Source organism: Triticum dicoccoides, chromosome 2B (assembly GCF_002162155.2).
Source record: "Triticum dicoccoides isolate Atlit2015 ecotype Zavitan chromosome 2B, WEW_v2.0, whole genome shotgun sequence".
Taxonomy (NCBI): Eukaryota; Viridiplantae; Streptophyta; class Magnoliopsida; order Poales; family Poaceae; genus Triticum; species Triticum dicoccoides.
The window spans coordinates 473,347,302-473,366,424 of NC_041383.1; positions in this window are offsets into that span (position 1 = coordinate 473,347,302).

Genomic DNA, 19,123 nt, shown 5'->3' on the forward strand with positions numbered 1-19,123 from the left:
GCAATGTTACTATCCTTTCCACACTTGTGCTTCAAAGTAGCACCATGTTTTTCATATAGAGAGTCTCCTATGCTTTCATTTTCATATAACTAGTGGGAAATTTTCATTATAAAACTTGGCTTGTATATTCCAATGATGGGCTTCCCCTAATGTTCGAGGTCTTCATGAGCAAGAAAGTTGGATGCACACCCATTTAGTTTTCTTTTCAACCTTTCATACACTTATAGATCTTGGTGCATCCATTGCATGGCAATCCCTACTCTTTGCATTGACATCAATTGATGGGAATCTCCATAGCCCGTTGAATAGCCTCGTCAATGTGAGACTTTCTCCTTTTTTGTCTTCTCCATATTATCTCTATCACCATACTCTATTGCACCCATAGTGCTATATCCATGGCTTATGCTCATGTATTGCGTGGGGGTTGAAAAAGCTGAAGCACGTTAAAAAGTATGTACCAATTGCTCGGCTTGTCATTGGGGTTGTATATGATAAATACTTTGTGTTAAGAAGATGGAGCATGACAAGGCTATTTGATTTTATATTGACAACGTTCTTTAACATTGATATTTTGAAAGACATGATTGTTTGTTGGTATGCCTGAGTATTGATGTTTTTATGTAAAAGTATAGACTATTGCTTTGAATCATTCAAATCTTAATATTCATGCCACAAAAGAAAGATTACATGATGAACATGTTAGGTAGCATTCCAAATAAAAAAATCAATTTTTACCACTTACCTACTCGAGGACGAGCAGGAATTAATCTTGAGGATGCTTGATACGTCTCCAATGTATCTATAATTTTTTTTGTTCCATACTATTATAGTATCAATCTTGGATATTTTATATGCATCATTATGCTATTTTATATCATTTTTTGGGACTAACCAATTAACTTAGTGCCAAGTGCCAGTTGCTTTTTTTGCCTGTTTTTGGTCTACCAGGAAATCAGTACCAGACGAAGTCCAAATGCCAGAAAAAAATTGATGATTTTTTCTGGATATAAGAGACCCTAGAAGCTTCGGAAGAAGGCCAGAAGATGAAGGAGTGGGCCACGAGCCACATGGGTGCGCCCAGGGAGGTAGGCATGCCCATGTGGCTTGCGGGCCCCTCGTTCCTTTGTTTGACCTAATTCCAACTCTATGAATTCCATAAAATTGGGAATCCAAGAGAGAGCCACCCAAAAATATTTTTCCCGCCGCTGTAAGGTTCTATTCTTGCGAGATCCCGTCTGGAGGCCTTTTTCGGCACTCTGCCGGAGGGGGAATCGATCACGGAGGGCCTCTACATCAACCTTGCTGCCCTTCCAGATGATGTGTGAGTAGCTTACCACAGACCTACGGGTCGATAGCTAGTAGCTAGATGGCTTATTCTCTGTCTTTGATCTTCAATACAATGATCTCCTCGATGTTCTAGCAGATCTATTCGATGTGATCCATTTTATGGTGTGTTTGTTGAGATCCGATGAATTGTGGGTTTATGATGAGATTATCCATGAATATTATTTGAGTCTTCTCTGAACTCTTGTATGCATGATTATTATAGCTTTCTATTTCTCTCCGACCTATCCATTTGGTTTGGCCAACTAGATTGATTTATCTTGCAAAGCGAGAGGTGCTTTTTGATGGGTTCGATCTTGCGGTGCTCAATCCCAGTGATAGAAAGGGACATGACACGTATTTGTATGGTTGCAATTAAGGATAAAATGATGGGGTTTATTCATATTGATTGGATTTACTTTGTCTACATCATGTCATCTTGCTTAAGGCGTTACTCCATTATTTATGAACTTAATACTCTAGATGCATGCTGATAGCGGTTGATGTGTGGACTAATAGTAGTAGATGCAGGCAGGAGTCGGTCTACTTGTCTCGGCCGGGATGCCTATATACATGATCATTACCTTGGATATCGTCCCAACTATGCGCTTTTATATCAATTGCCCAACAGTAATTTGTCTACCCACCGTATACTTTTTGTTCGAGAGAGAAGCCTCTAGTGAAAACTATGGGCCCTGGGTCTATCTTCATCATATATTGAAATCCAAAAATACCTTGCTGCAATTCATTTATTTTTATTTTATTTTGTTTTTGCTTATCTATCTATCACTACGAGATTTGATCCTTTCAATTAACCGCCAAGGGATTGACAACCCCTTGTTTGTGTTGGGTGCAAGTATTTGTTATTTTGTGTGTAGGTGTTGTTAACGAGGTGTTGCGTGGGTCTCCTACTGGATTGATAACATTGGTTCTTAACTGAGAGAAATACTTATCTCTACTGTACTGCATTATCCTCTCCTCTTCGAGGAAATCCCAACGCAACTCACAAGTAGCACGCCGCCGTCATTGCCCTCCCTCACTGGAGCCAGGCAAAACATATAGTAGTAGATAGTCAGGAAGTCATCGTGCTAAGGCCCTATAGGACGAGCGCACCAGAACAACATCAAAAGGATCCAACCTATAGACACACCAACACAGGCGAACAAATAACGGATCCATGTGGATCCACCGAAGACAAACGCTGACGGAATCCCGCGTGATGCGCCGGAGATAAACCTCCACACGCCTTCTGATGACGTTAGAAGCACCACTGCGGTGGGGGCTAGGCGGGGAGAACCTTATTTCATCTTCAGAGAGCTGCCACCGCCTCGTCTCCTTAAGTGGGACACAAACAGTAAGAAAACTCAGGAAAGCATCCACAAATTAAGCCCTCCCGTTGGCAAAGGCCAGGTTCCACCACACCTCCATGGCCCTAAGGCCATAGGAGACAAGGCAGACCGGCATCGGCACTAGCAGGAGGCAGAAGAAACTCCAGCGGCGGTTGGCTGGGAGCGCAGTTAAGTTTTGTTCTCCCCGTTCAATGAAGAAATACACACTATCCATAGAGTTTAGAAGAAAGAGAGGGAAAGGGGGTAGAGCATGTCCAACCATGGATTATGGGGCAAAAACCTGTCGTCAGCTGGCCACCATCCTAGCTGAAATAAACCACCATTGGTACATCACATAGCTCACATGCTATCAACCATAAGAAACCACACCCAAAACAAGTAGTATCTATCAACAGGCGCATCACCACATGCCCAGCGTTGGTATCTTCAGGTTGAAGTCAAAGTCCCATCTTGAACAGCGGCGCAAAACCTCATCAGGTTGGGTTGAAAGTGCGTTATATCGACTAGAGGGGGGTGAATAGGCGATTTTTATGAAATCTTCACTAAGGAATTTGCTGGTGAGGAAATTCCTAAATGAAGAACTACTTGCAGCAGAATAAGTACTCAAAAGTAAACATAGCAGAACACATGCATAGTCATCATGATGAAATGAAGACAAGCACAGAGTACAGAAAGCGTAACACAGGAATCACAAGATGAAGACTGACTGACTGAAGAAATTAAACTGAGGAAATTGAGAAAGTCTTCAGTCAAAAGTCTTCAAACAGATATGAACAAGCACACAACAACAGAGATGAGGAAATGAAAGAGTTGAGGAAATAGAACCTGTAAGCTCGGTGAAGACAATGATTTGGTAGACCAGTTCCAACTGTTGTCTCAGTTGTACATCTGGTTGGAGCGGCTGAGTATTTAAACTCGAGGACACCCAGTCCCGGACACACAGTCCTCACCATATTCCCCTTGAGCTAAGGTCACACAGACCTCACCCAATCACTCGTGGTAAGTCTTCAGGTGACTTCAGAACCTTCACAAACTCGGTCACTCGGCGATCCAAAATTCCTCTTGGATGCTCTAGACCTTGACGCCTAACCGTCTGGAAGAAGCACAATCTTCAAAGGAAACAAGCGTCGGATCCACGCAGGATCAATCTCTTCAGTGATGCTCAATCACTTTGGGGTTTGTAGGTTTGGGTTTGGGATTTCCTCACTTGATGATTTTCACTCAAAGTCCTCGGAGGATGGGTTGCTCTCAAATGACAAGTGTCAGTTTCTCTCGGAGCAGCCAACCAACTAGTGGTTGTAGGGGGCGGCTATTTATAGCCTAGGGAGAAGCCCGACATGATAAGACATAAATGCCCTTGTCTGATATGACCGTTAGGTGGGTAGATATTTTGGGACAGCTGGCGCGTAGCACAGCAACAGTCGGAATATTTGACTCTCAAATACCTTAGGGCTATCATGTTCCTCACTTTGTAGGCAATCTGCACTGGTGAATTCCTAACTCTTCAGTCAGAACAAATTCCTCAAAGACCAGAAGAACTTCGTCTCTGTCACTGAAGAATATGACTGAATTGTGCGAGATTTCCAATGGCTTCACTCGAAAGGATTGGTAGGTGTAGGATTTTGAGTTGAGCATCACATGGAATTTTTTCCTTAGTATTTCCTCGACCCCCTTTAACAGTATGGTGTTTCCTATGACTCAAGAAAGAGAAAATGAAACAGTAAAAACAAGAGTCTTCACGCTTCATGTTCCTCGAATGATTACCAAGTCTTCAAGGTCACACCAATTTCTTCACTTTCAAAGTCTTCAGAAAGTCTTCAGAAATCCAAAGTCTTCAGTCGAAGAACTTAATTTTTAGGGGTCGACTTTCTCTGTAAATATCAAAATCCTCATAGACTTATAGACCTGTGTACACTCACAAACGCATCAGTCTCTTAACCTATAAGTCTTCAATACACCAAAATCACTAAGGGGCACTAGATGCACTTACATGGGTGTACTGTACCTAAGGAGCTCCTCACCTTGAGTCGGCACCTCTCCAGATCCATCTTGTTACATACCCTGCCCAATACAACAAGGAAGCAACAAGCTGCAAATTGAAAGTGCGTTATATCGACTAGAGGGGGGTGAATAGGCGATTTTTACAAATTTGTCACTGAGGAATTTCTAGGTGAAGAAATTCCTAAGCAACTACACACTAGCAGCAGAATAAATGCTCAGGTATAAGCATAACAGAGCAACAACATAGTCATCATGATGAAATGAATATAAGCACATAGTACAAATAGCGTGAAAATAGGATTAGCAGGCTGAAGACTATGTGACTGAAGAAATAGGATTGAGGAAATAGAGAAAGTCTTCAGTCAAAGTCTTCAAACAGTAATGATCAGGTTCATCAACACATGAATGAGGAAATGAAAGGGTTGAGGAAATAGAACCAGTTGGCTTGGTGAAGACAATGATTTGGTAGACCAGTTCCAACTGCTGTGATAGTTGTACGTCTGGTTGGAGGGGCTGGGTATTTAAACCCGAGGACACACAGTCGTCATCATATTCTCCTTGAGCTAAAGTCACACAGACCTCACCCAATCACTCATTGTAAGTCTTCAGGTGACTTCTGAACCTTCACAGACTTGGTCACTCGGCAATCCACAATTCCTCTTGGGTGCTCAGACCATGACGCCTAACTGTCAGGAGGATACACAGTCCTCAAAGGTAACAAGTGTCAGTTCCATGCAGGAACAATCTCTTTAATGATGCTCAATCACTTTGGGTTTGTAGGTGTTTGGGTTTGGGTTTTCCTCACTTGATGATTTTCGCTCAAAGTCCTCAGAGGATGGGATGCTCTCAATGACAAGTGTCAGTTTCTCTCGGAGCAGCCAACTAACTAGTGGTTGTAGGGGGCGGCTAATTATAGCCTAGGCAGCAGCCTGACATGATAATACATAAATGCCCTTCAATGATATGACCATTAGGTGGGTAGATATTTTGGGACAGCTGGCGCATATCACAACAATGGTCGGATTTGAGGTTCAAATTCCTCGGGCCTATCATGTTCCTCACTGTGTAGGCAATCCGCACTGGCGAATTCCTAACTCCTCAGTTAGAACAAATTCCTCAGCGAGCAGAAGGTCTTCATCTCTGTCATTGGAGATTGATGAACTGATATGAGATTTCCAATGGCTTCACTCGAAAGGATTGGGTAGGTGTAGGATTTTGAGATGAGCATCACTTGGAAATCACTTTCTTTAGTATTACCTCGACCCCCTTTAACAGTACGGTGTTTCCTATGACTCAAGAAATAGAAAATGAAACTATGAATACAAAAGACTTCATGCTTAATAATCCTCGCATGAATATCCAAGTCTTCAAGGTCACACCAATTTCTTCACTTTCAAAATCTTCAGGAGAACGAAAGTCTTCAACTGAAGACATACATTTTTAGGGGTCGACTTTCATCGTAAATATCAAACTCCTCATGGACTTATAGAGCCCGTGTACACCCACAAACACATTAGTCCCTTAACCTATAAGTCTTCAATACACCAAAATCACTAAGGGGCACTAGATACACTTACAATCTCCTCCTTTTTGGTGATTGATGACAAGTAGGTTAAGTTTTTAATGGTAATAAATATACCAATTGAAAGTGCTAAAAATTGAGGATTTTGATAACAAGATATAGAAGAACTCCCCCTGAAGATGTGCATATTTGAGGAATTTGCCTAGATAGCAGATGCACATTGTAGAGTAATATCATGGAGAACTCCCCTATATCTTTTAATTCATACACGCATTCGACATATAATATGAAGGATTTGAAATGCATGATGAAATATGGTGTCTGACAAAATTTAGCATGCGTGCATTAAGTACTTGAGGAAATAAGCATGCAAATAGTAGTCAAAAGTATCAGACCACCATAGGACTTTAAGTCTACAACTCGGCGAATCAAACACTTCAGAAGAACAAGTGTTGTAACTTAGCAAAAAAATGCCCATATAATAGACCCGCTTGAAGACTAACTCAAATTTCTCCCCCTTTGTCATCAAATGACCAAAAGTGACGAAAAATGAGGACTAACGCCCCTGAAGAATATCATCATGATGTCGATGGAGGAGTGCCAGCGTTGTTGGGGTTATCTGTTGTTGTAGGGCCTAGCACAGTGTCATCTAAATCTTCAGCTTCATCTATCTCGCGCGATGAAGAATATGTACTGACGACCAGTGGAGGAACTTTGACCTTCTTGAATTTCTTCGAGGGTGCTGTGACCAGTCAAAGTCCTGTTGGAAGTCCATCTGCTTGAGTTCATCATCAGTGTATAGATGCGTAAGAACAACCCAGGTGTGGTTGAAGACTTGATGCAAATAGTAGTGATTCTTCTTCACAGTATTTTGAGTGACTATCATGTTGTGAAGAATTGCACCAAACTAACGCTTGACCCACTTGTGATTTCTATCCATGTAACATCCCAATTTTCAATTTGGGTGTTATACATAGATCATCATATGCATATCATATTTATTCTTGCATTTTGTTGTGATCCTGGAAATCTTAAGCAACTCATGGACCTAAAGAGAGAGTTGTAGGTTTCACAAAATTCATATTTGAATTTATTTCAAATTTGAGGAAAGGTTCAATTTGATTTTATTATTTTTCTCTCCAATTATTTCCAATATTAAAAATATATGAGAGAAGATAATATGACTTCTTCAAACTAAGAGAAATATTGGAGAAAGAATTTTAAAATCAAATTATGATTTTATTGGTATTTTATTTGAGTTAGAAAAATATTGCATTTTTGAAAATCGCATCTTAGTCCAGAAAAATGTTCATCTTGTCCTAAATATTAGGTTTGGACGGTGAAAATTGTTTCTGGAATTTTTAGATTTTCCTTTATATTTATTTAGGAATTTTCCTCGCGGCGAAATTGTTTAAAAAAATTCGGACCGACTGGGCCAAAGCCCAGCCGGCCCAGCAGGCCGCCAGCCCAGCCGCCCCGCGCCGCCACTGACCTCCCGCATGAGATCGGCGCCCGTACGCCGCGCCACCGTCGGAGTCCGACTCAGCCACGCATCTCGAGGCCGAGCCCCCCCCCCCTTATAAGCTACCCCGGGCCCTCCTGGACCCCGTCCGCCGCCGCCCCTCGTCGCGCCCCACCACCCGAAGCCGTCGCTGCTGCCTTACGCCGCCGCTGCCCCTTGCGCCACCGTCGCCCCTCACGCCGCAGCTCCGTCGTCGCCGCCGCTACCGCTCGCTATCACCGCTGCCGTTGATCGGTTTTTTCGGTTAACCGGTAAACCGTTGACCCGCCCCGGTTTTTTTCGTTTTAGCCCGGTTCGTTTTATTAGATCACTTTTTGTTAGGGTTTTCTTATTTAACGAATGTTCGTCCGTTCGTTCATTTTAACGAACATTATTCGTTAGGTTTGTTCTGTTAGCGAAGGCTCGTGCCGTAGGTTTTTCTTTTTAGTTTATTTTCGGCCAGGGACCTATCCGCGAATAGTTTTCTCACAATTTAGCACCTTATCTTTAAACTAGCATAACTTTTTACTCGTTTATCCAAATTAGATGAAACCAGCGCCTAAATCTTCATATTGTTTTGTTCTTTCCAGTTAACCAACTTAAACATAATTTTGGTACTGTAAAATTTGAGTTTATTCCAGATTAGTAAACGATCTTGTTTCGTTCGTATTTTGAGTTTCGTTGCTCCTTTTGAGTTGAATCTTTTTGCAAATCGTAGCTAATCACTTGCACCTACTATTAAGATCTAATTCACATGATAATATTGTTGTTAGTTTTGCTTTTTTTAGTTTAAGCTGTTTGCTATTTCGTGTTTGCTTTGGATCTTTTCTCGATTTTCTCATTGATTTGTTTGAGTTATTGCTTATGTATGCTATTATTTGTCTATGCTAGATTACCTGGAGTGCGAAGCTTGTTACTACGAATCTCTAGAGTTTGAAGATCGTCAGCAAGGCAAGTTACACTTTGATCATACCCTTCTATACCCAGTTTTTACTATGCATTAGTATTATTCCTCAAACAATTGCATGAGTAGGATTTGAAACATGTGGTTTGGTTGTAGTGCTTGAGGTAGGAACCTAATACCTTTTGATCACCCCGATAATATACGTCATGCTTATTATTGCTTAGCCATTATGGGCTCTCGCATAGTTGAGTAAGTTGTGTGAGCTCTTGAAGAGGTAGACTAGCAGATGTAGGGGAAAGTAGGTGTGTCGGTCCCCCCGAAGTAGAGAGTAAGTGCTTGAGAAAGGCTATGTGTCGATCATCCGATCATGGATGCGGTCGAGTCTTGTGGGGAAAAGTGTGCAAACCTCTGCAGAGTGTATAAACTAATCATGGTTAGCCGTGTCCCCGGTTATGGACATATTGAGTATCTAGTACTTGAATCTATTGATGTGATCTCATCGCGTTACTTTAATTTAATTGTTGGGTTAATGATGACACTTTTAATTAGGAGTTGAGTTGGGGTTACCTTCTCAAATATTGGGCAACTTGGGAGTAGTTAAATAAATTTATTCCTTTGTTGTAGGGAAAAATCAGCTTTATGCAAAATCATAAACTTACCATCTCCACCAGCCAAATTTTGCATGTAGATATAGTGCTTGCATTTCATTGCTTTACAGTGTAACTCTGTCAGCATATTCAATGTGCTGACCTACATGGCTGCAATGTCTCATGTTGCAGACTACTCAGATGATGAATAAGGTGCGATGGGTCATTGTTTTGCACTCAACTATGCCGTTGGAGTTGGTGGACTCATTTACCCTCGAAGCTTCCGCAGTTATTTAGTTAAGATGCCTTCAGCCATGATATTTTTGTGTAATCATACTCTTATGAGGACTCGATGTAATAAGTGTGTGATTGAAACTCTGTTATAATTCCTTGAGTACTGTGCATGTCAGCATTACCGATCCAGGGATGACACTAATGCATAGAGACTTGATCGTTTGAGGTCTGGTCGCTACAAGATTGTATGAGAGCACACGCTGACTATAGGACGCGACCACTAGAATAAGCCACATGATTTCTCTTCTCTACTCATTTCTAATTCTCCTCTCTTTCTGCTCTATAGATGGCGGATCCCAGGAACAAGTTCACTCAGCCGGATGACGACACCCCTTTCGGACGCCATTTGAAGGAAGTCACTAAGTATTTGAACATCGGACTACCAAGCTTCACGGGGGCTTTCTCTACATCTGTACCGGAAGAGGAGCGCTGGAAGATCAAAGTATGGGTACCTGGGAGGACATTTGCGCTAACAACGGAGCCTATTGATTTCTACCTGGATGCACCAAGATGGAGTATAGGAAAGAGCATGGCAGCACATATCATCTTTGGACGCATATGTGAGGTGTATCACAAGGAGCTGGAGAACACCATTTATTAGGTATGTGGCTGCTGAGATGACAAATGGGAGATGATTCGTACCAGGAGGGATGGATCAATTGCAGCCTACATTCAAGAGATGGGAGATCATATTCATCGACAGGAGAATCAACAGATTATCCGGATGAAGAAGATCAAGAAACTGGTGAAGAGGAACAACGAGCTAGAAGAGGAACTCAAGTCTACACACAATGGATACGAGGAAGAGATTGCCGTACTACTGGAGAAGCATGAAGACCTAAAGAGGAAGATGGGAATATAAGTGGAGAATATCAAGAGAGCAACGGAGATCCGTTTGGAGGACTACATCATCCTGGACGACACCGACACGGATAGTGATGCAAATGATGACAGCGATGACGACTACGTAGACGAAGCTGGAGCAGATATCATGAGGTCTTCCGCTGATGAAAATTTCCAGATGACCACCATTTTAACTAGTAGCATTCCCCCAAGTAGTTAGCAACGATCGAGTTTGTAGTCATAGGTTAGACCGATTGTGTGATCTTGTGTGCTATTGAGAGAAGTGAAATTGATTGTGTTTGTCTCATGAGCATATGGGTAGTGAATCTCTCTTAGACCTCATTCTATTCTGTCTTCTCACCGTTTCTAACCCATCAGATGCCTCTGAGACATGATAATGGATTTTCCTTCCCACCAGAGCTCACTCAGTTCATCCAGCAGTAGAATTCCTTGATGCAGATACTAGTTCAGAACCAGAACCAAGGCAACAACAACAACAACAACCCACCACCACCACCCCTTGTTGACCACCTAGCCTGTTTTCTAAGGTTGAATCCACCGGTGTTCTCTAGTGGCACCAAGCCGATTGTTGCAGATGATTGGCTCTGCAAGATTGGAAGAGAGCTGACCACTGCAGGATGCATATATGCGGATAGTGTGCGCTTTGCTGCACATCAGCTTGATGGACCCGCAACATCTTGGTGGGAGAATTTCACAGCCACTTATCCCATTGACACTGTTACATGAGATCAGTTTCAGCAGGCTTTCCACACTGCACATGTTTTAGCAGGAGCTATGAGCATGAAGAAGCATGAGTTTCGCAACTTGCGCCAAGGAGGACGTACAGTGGGCCAGTATGTGGATGAGTTTAGCAAGTTAGCACGCTATGCCGCTAAGCAGGAAAGTTTCTAGTGGACAGAATGAAGAAGGATATTGCCGAGTATGTAGCAGTATGTGATGTATGTCAGAGAGTCAAGGCAGAGCATCAGAAGCCAACTGGATTGCTACAACCATTGCCGATACCCGAATGGAAGTGGTATAAACTTGTCATGGATTTTATCACTGGATTACCCAGGACTCTTTCAGGCTACGACTCTATCTGGGCCGTAGTCGATCGTTTGACGAAAGTAGCTCATTTCATCCCGGTGAAGACAACGTATACGAGTGCTAAGTTGGCAAAGATATACATGACCAGGATCATATGTCTGCATGGAGTTCCAAGGACCATTGTATCAGATAGAGGAACCCAGTTTACTTCAAAGTTTTGGACTCAGTTGGATGAGGTACCAGGCTAGAGTTCAGTACAACCTTTCATCCACAGACAGATGGACAAAGCGAGAGAGTTAATCAGATTCTGGAGGATATGTTGAGAGCTTGTGCGCTAGATTATGGGTGTAGTTGGGATGACAATTTGCCATATGCAGAGTTCTCCTATAACAACAGTTATCAAGCCAGTTTGAAGATGGGCCCTTTCGAAGCTTTGTACGAAAGAAGGTGCAGGACACCGTTATCGTGGGATGAAGTTGGAGATCGACAGTTGTTCGGACCAGACTTAATCCAAGGCTCTGAAGAGAAGGTTAAATTGATTCGCGACAGACTCAAGGTAGCCCAGTCCAGGCAGAAGAGTTATGTGGATACTAAACGCAAGGAGATAGTTTATGAAGTCAGAGATAGAGCATATCTTCGTGTGTCCCCACTTCGAGGAGTTAAATGTTTTGGAGTCAAGGGAAAGCTAGCACCATGTTTTGTGGGACCATACATAGTTTTGGAACGCATGGGAGAAGTTGCATACAAGCTGGAATTGCCAGAAGGATTGTCAGGAGTTCATGATGTGTTTCACGTTTTGTAGTTGAAGAAGTGCCACGCAGAGATGGCCGATATTCCTCTGAGAGATACAGTGCCACCGGAAGCAATTCAGTTAGACAGTGATTTGACCTATGAAGAGAAGCTAGTCAAGATTCTCTAGTTTTCCAGTCAAGTTACTCGCAGCAAGGTTACCAAGTTTTGCAAAGTTCAGTGGAGCCACCATACTGAGGAGGAAGCCACGTGGGAGAGAGAAGAAGATCTCCGCAGAGACCACCCAAACCTTTTTGCTGACCAACCCGAATCTCGAGGGCGAGATTCATCTTAAGGGGGTAAGTTTGTAACATCCCAATTTTCAATTTGGATGTTATACATAGATCATCATATGCATATCATATTTATTCTTGCATTTGTTGTGATCCTGGAAATCTTAAGCAACTCAAGGACCCAAGGAGAGAGTTGGAGGTTTCACAAAATTCATATTTGAATTTATTTCAAATTTAAGGAAAGGATCAATTTGATTTTATTATTTTTCTCTCCAATTATTTCCAATATTAAAAATATATGAGAGAAGATAATATGACTTCTTCAAACTAAGAGAAATATTGGAGAAAGAATTTTAAAATAAAATTATGATTTTATTGGTATTTTATTTGCTATTTTATTTGAGTTAGAAAATATTGCATTTTTTAGAATCGCATCTTAGTCCAGAAAAATGTTCATCTTGTCCTAAATATAAGGTTTGAATGGTGAAAATTGTTTCTGGAATTTTTAGATTTTTCTTTATATTTATTTAGGACTTTTCCTCGCGAAGAAATAGTTTTTTTCCGGACCGACTGGGCCGCCAGCCCAGCCGCCCCGCACCGCCACCGACCTCCCGCACGAGACTGATACGTCTCCGTCGTATCTATAATTTTTCATTGTTCCATGCCAATATTATTCAACTTTCATATACTTTTGGCAACTTTTTATACTATTTTTGGGACTATCATATTGATCCAGTGCCCAGTGCCAGTTCCTGTCTGTTGCATGTTTTATGTTTCATAGAAAACCCATATCAAACGGATTCCAAATGAAAAAAAACGGACGGAGATTTTTTTGGAATATTTACGAATTTTGGGAAGAAGAATCAACGTGAGACGATGCCCGAGGGGGCCACGAGGCAGGGGGCGCGCCCCAGGGGGTCAAGAGCGCCCTAGGATCTTGTGGCCACCTCGTAAGGAGGTTGGTGCCCTTATTTCGCCGCAAGAAGGAAATATCTGGATAGAAATTGTGTCCAAAGGACAACCCAATCGGAGTTACGGATCTCTAGGAATATAAAAATCGGTGAAAGGGCAGAATCTGGAAACGCAGAAACAGAGAGAGACAGATCCAATCTCGGAGGGGCTCTCGCCCCTCCCACACCATGGAGACCATGGACCAGTGGGGAAACCCTTCTCCCATCTAGGGAGAAGGTCAAGGAAGAAGAAGAAGAAGGGGGGCTCTCTCCCCCTCGCTTCCGGTGGCGCCGGAACACCACCGGGGCCATAATCATCACCGCGATCTACACCAAAACCTCCGTCATCTTCCCCAACATCGTCATCACCTTCCCCCATCTATATTCAGCGGTCCACTCTCCCGCAACCCGCTGTACCGTCTACTTGAACATGGTGCTTTATGCTTCATATTATTATCCAGTGATGTGTTGCCATCCTATGATGTCTGAGTAGATTTTTGTTGTCCTATCGGTAATTGATGAATTGCTATGATTGGTTTAATTTTCTTGTGGTTATATTGCTGTCCTTTGGTGCCCATCATATGAGCGCGTGCGTGGATAACACCATAGGGTTAGTTGTATGTTGATAGGACTATGTATTGGAGGGCAAGAGTGATAGAAGCTTCAACCTAGCATAGAAATTGATGCATACGAGATTGAAGGGGGGCACATATATCTTAATGCTATGGTTGGGTTTAACCTTAATGAACGTTAGTAGTTGCGGATGCTTGCTAATACTTCCAATCATAAGTGCATAGAATTCCAAGTCAGGGATGACATGCTAGCAGTGGCCTCTCCCACATAAAACTTGCTATCGATCTAGTAAAGTAGTCAATTGCTTAGGGACAATTTCGCAACTCCTACAACCACTTTTCCACACTCGCTATACTAACTTATTGATTCTTTACCTAAACAGCCCCTAGTTTATATTTACGTCCTCTTTATATTCTTGCAAACCTATCCAAAAACACCTACAAAGTCCCTCTAGTTTCATACTTGTTTTTGGTAAAGCGAACGTTAAGCGTGCGTAGAGTTGTATCGGTGGTCGATAGAACTTGAGGGAATATTTGTTCTACCTTTAGCTCCTCGTTGGGTTTGACACTCATACTTATCGAAAGAGGCTACAATTGACCCCCTATACTTGTGGGTTATCAAGACCTTTTTGTGGCGCCGTTGCCGGGGAGTCATAGCGTGGGGTGGATATTCTCGTGTGTGCTTGTTTGCTTTATCACTAAGTAATTTTTATTTGCTGTTCTTAGTTGTTTTCTATCTTTAGTTATGGGTAGGAAATGCAAAATACCAAAAAAATTAGTTGTACCTACTACACCAATGGTTGAAGAACCACTCAAAATCTATCACACTCCTGAAGCTTTTTTACTTGGATCATCTTCGATCCCTATGTGCTCGTGCTGAAACCCCAACTAGCTTAGTTGAGGGCAAATCCTTAGATGAGCATGCTTGTTATGTGCGACACCGCTTATCTAAAAAAGGGAACTTTTACTGGATCAAATTCATCGTTTGCAATGCTATGCTTGGAATTTATGTGAAATATATGATTTTACTTGTTGTTCTGAAAACCCTAAGAAACACCTTCCCTATCAATGTGAGTTTAGTGATAATGGAATCGTATCTTCGTATGCTAATGGTGTTTATAATTACTATGATGTTCAAAAAATTGAAGAATTTGTTGCTTTTAAGGGTGCTTACGAAATTGCTTGTTTGATTGAAAAGTATGATGCTACTCTTTACAAATCTGAAAATTTTGTCGTACTTCAATGTTGTTATGATAATTATGCTTCTAATGCCTATGTTAAACCATATATAGAGGACTCCTCCGCTGTCCAAGAAGAGAATAAAATTTTGCAGGAGTCTATGGAAGAATAAATTGATGAAACTGTGAGCTCATTGGATGAAAAATATGAGGAGGAGAGCGAAGAACAAAAGGAGGAAGAGCGGATTGATCACCCGTGCCCACCTTCTAATGAGATTTTGTGTGGATGAAGTGTTCGAAGATCGAGGAGGTCTCGATATGAGGAAAAGGAGGAGAGGCAAGAGCTCAAGCTTGGGGATGCCCAAAGCACCCCAAGTAAATATTCAAGGAGACTCAAGCATCTAAGCTTGGGGATGCCCCGTAAGGCATCCCATCTTTCTTCAACAAGTATCGGTATGTTTTCGGATTCGTTTCATTCATGTGATATGTGCAAATCTTGGAGCATCTTTTGCATTTAGTTTTCACTTTTCTTTTATGCACCATGCCGGTATGAGATAGTCCATGGTTGATTTATAGAATTTTCATTGTACTTCACTTATATCTTTTGAGTATGGCTTTATAGAATGCTTCATGTGCTTCACTTATATCATTTGAAGTTTGGATTGCCTGTTTCTCTTCACATAGAAAACCGCCATTTGCGGAATACTCTTTTCCTTCACTTATATTTGTTAGAGTGTGGGCATATCTTTTGTAGAAAGAATTAAACTCTCTTGCTTCACTTATATCTATTTAGAGAGATGAAAGGAATTGGTCATTCACATGGTTAGTCATAAAATCCTACATAAAAATTGTAGATCACTTAGTATGATGTGTTTGATTCCTTGCAATAGTTTTGCGATATAAAGGTGGTAATATTAGAGTCGTGCTAGTTGAGTAATTGTGAAATTGAGAAATACTTGTGTTGAGGTTTGCAAGTCCTGTAGCATGCACGTATGGTAACCATTGTGTGACAAATTTGAAGAATGGGGTGTTTCTTTGATTGTCTTCCTTATGAGTGGCGATCGGGGACGAGCAATGGTCTTTTCCTACCAATCTACCCCCTAGGGGCATGCGTAGTAGTACTTTGCTTCGAGGGCTAATAAAATTTTGCAATAAGTATATTAGTTCTTTATGACTAATGTGAGTCCATGGATTATACACACTCTTACCTTTTCGCAATTTGCTAGCCTCTACGGTATTGTGCATTGCCCTTTCTCACCTCGAGAGTTGGTGCAAACTTCGTCGGTGCATCCAAACCCCGTGATACGATACGCTCTATCACACATAAGCCTCCTTATATCTTCCTCAAAACAACCACCATACCTACCTACCATGGCATTTCCATAGCCATTCCGAGATATATTGCCATGCAACTTCCATCATCATCATATACATGACTTGATCATTTATTGTCATATTGCTTTGCATGATCGTAAGATAGCTAGCATGATGTTTTCATGGCTTGTCCATTTTTTGATATCTTTGCTATGCTAGATCATTGCACATCCCGGTACACCGCCAGAGGCATTCATATAGAGTCATATCTTTGTTATAGATATCGAGTTGTAATATTGAGTTGTAAGTAAATAAAAGTGTTATGATCATCATTATTAGAGCATTGCCCCATGAAAAAAGAAAAAAAATGAGGCCAAAGAAGCCTAAATAAAAAAGGGGGGGCCAAAGAAGCCCGCCCAAAAAAAGAGAAGGGGCAATGTTACTATCCTTTTACCACACTTGTGCTTCAGAGTAGCACCATGTTCTTCATATAGAGAGTCTTTTGAGTTATCACTTTCATATACTAGTGGGAATTTTCATTATAGAACTTGGCTTGTATATTCTGATGATGGGATTCCTCAAAAGCCCAAGGTCTTCATGAGCAAGCAAGTTGGATGCACACCCACTTAGTTTCAGTTTGAGATTTCATACACTTATAGCTCTAGTGCATCCGTTGCATGGCAATCCCTACTCCTCACATTGACATCAATTGATGGGCATCTCTTGATTAGCCGCGTCGATGCGAGACTTTCTCCCTTTTTGTCTTCTCCACCCAACCTCCATCATCATATTCTATTCCACCTATAGTGCTATATCCATGGCTTACGCTCATGTATTGCGTGAGGGTTGAAAAGGCTGAAGCGCTTTAAAAAGTATGAACCAATTGCTCAGCTTGTCATCGGGGTTGTGCATGATGGGAGCATTTTGTTTTACGAAAATGAAGCATGGCCAAACTATATGATTTTGTAGGGATAAGCTCTCTTTGGCTATGTTATTTTGATAAGACATAATTGCTTGGTTAGCATGCTTGAAGTATTGTTGTCTTGATGTCAAATGATAGACTATTGCTTTGAATCACTCGTCTCTTAATATTCATGCCATGATTATATTATGTGATCAAGATTATGCTAGGTACCGTACCACATCAAAAATTATTTTTTTATCATTTACCTACTCGAGGATGAGCAGGAATTAAGCTTGGGGATGCTGATACGTCTCTGTCGTATCTATACTTTTTGATTGTTCCATTCCAATATTATTCAACTTTCATATACTTTTGGCAACTTTTTATACTATTTTTGGGACTAACATATTGATCCAGTGCCTAGTGCCAGTTCCTATCTATTGCATGTTTTATGTTTCGCAGAAAACTCATATCAAATAGAGTCCAAACGGAATAAAAATGGACGAAGATTGTTTTTGGAATATTTATGAATTTTGGGAAGAAGAATCAACGCGAGACGATGCCCGAGGGGGCCACGAGGCAGGGCGCACCCCAGGGGGTCAGGCATGCCCTGGGCCCTCGTGGCCACCCCGTAAGGCGGTTAGTGCCCGTCTTTCGCCGCAAGAAAGCCAATATCCGGATAGAAATCGTATCCAAAGGACAACCCAATCAAACTTACGGATCTCCGGGAATATAAAAAATGGTGAAAGGGCAGAATCTGGAACGCAGAAACAGAGAGAGACAGAGATACAGATCCAATCTCGGAGGGGCTCTCGCCCCTTTGATGTCTACTATGCAACCTTCTTCTTGTAGACGTTGTTGGGCCTCCAAGTGCATAGGTTTGTAGGACAGTAGCAAATTTCCCTCAAGTGGATGACCTAAGGTTTAACAATCTGTGGGAGGCGTAGGATGAAGATGGTCTCTCTCAGACAACCCAGAACCAAATAACAAAAAGTCTCTTGTGTCCCAACCACACCCAATACAAAGGTAAATTGTATTGGTGCACTAGTTCGGCGAAGAGATGGTGATACAAGTGCAATATGGATGGTAGATAAAGGTATTTGTAATCTGAAAATATAAAAACAGCAAGGTAGCAAGTGGTAAAAGTGAGCACAAACGGTATTGCAATGCTAGAAAACAAGGCCTAAGGTTCATACTTTCACTAGTGCAAGTTCTCTCAACAATAATAACATAATTGTATCATATAAATATCAATCAACATGCAACAAAGAGTCACTCCAAAGTCACTAATAGCGGAGAACGAACGAAGAGATTATGGTAGGGTACAAAACCACCTCAAAGTTATCCTTTTTGATCTATCTATTCAAGAGTCCGTAGTAAAATAGCATGAAGCTATTCTTTCCGTTCGATCTATCATAGAGTACATACTAGAATAACACCTTAAGACACAAATCAACCAAAACCCTAATGTCACCTAGATACTCCATTGTCACCTCAAGTATTAAACCAACACAAAGTACTTCAAAGAGTGCCCCAAAGTTTCTACCAGAGAGTCAAGACGAAAACCTGTACCAACCCCTATGCATAGATTCCCAAGGTCACGGAACCCGCAAGTTGTTCACCAAAACATACATCAAGTGAATCACGTGAATATCCCATTGTCACCACAGATAAGCACGGCAAGACATACATCAAGTGTTGTCAAATCCTTAAAGACTCAAACCGATAAGATAACTTCAAAGGGAAACCTCAATCCATTACAAGAGAGTAGAGGGGGAGAAACATCATAATATTCAACTATAATAGCAAAGC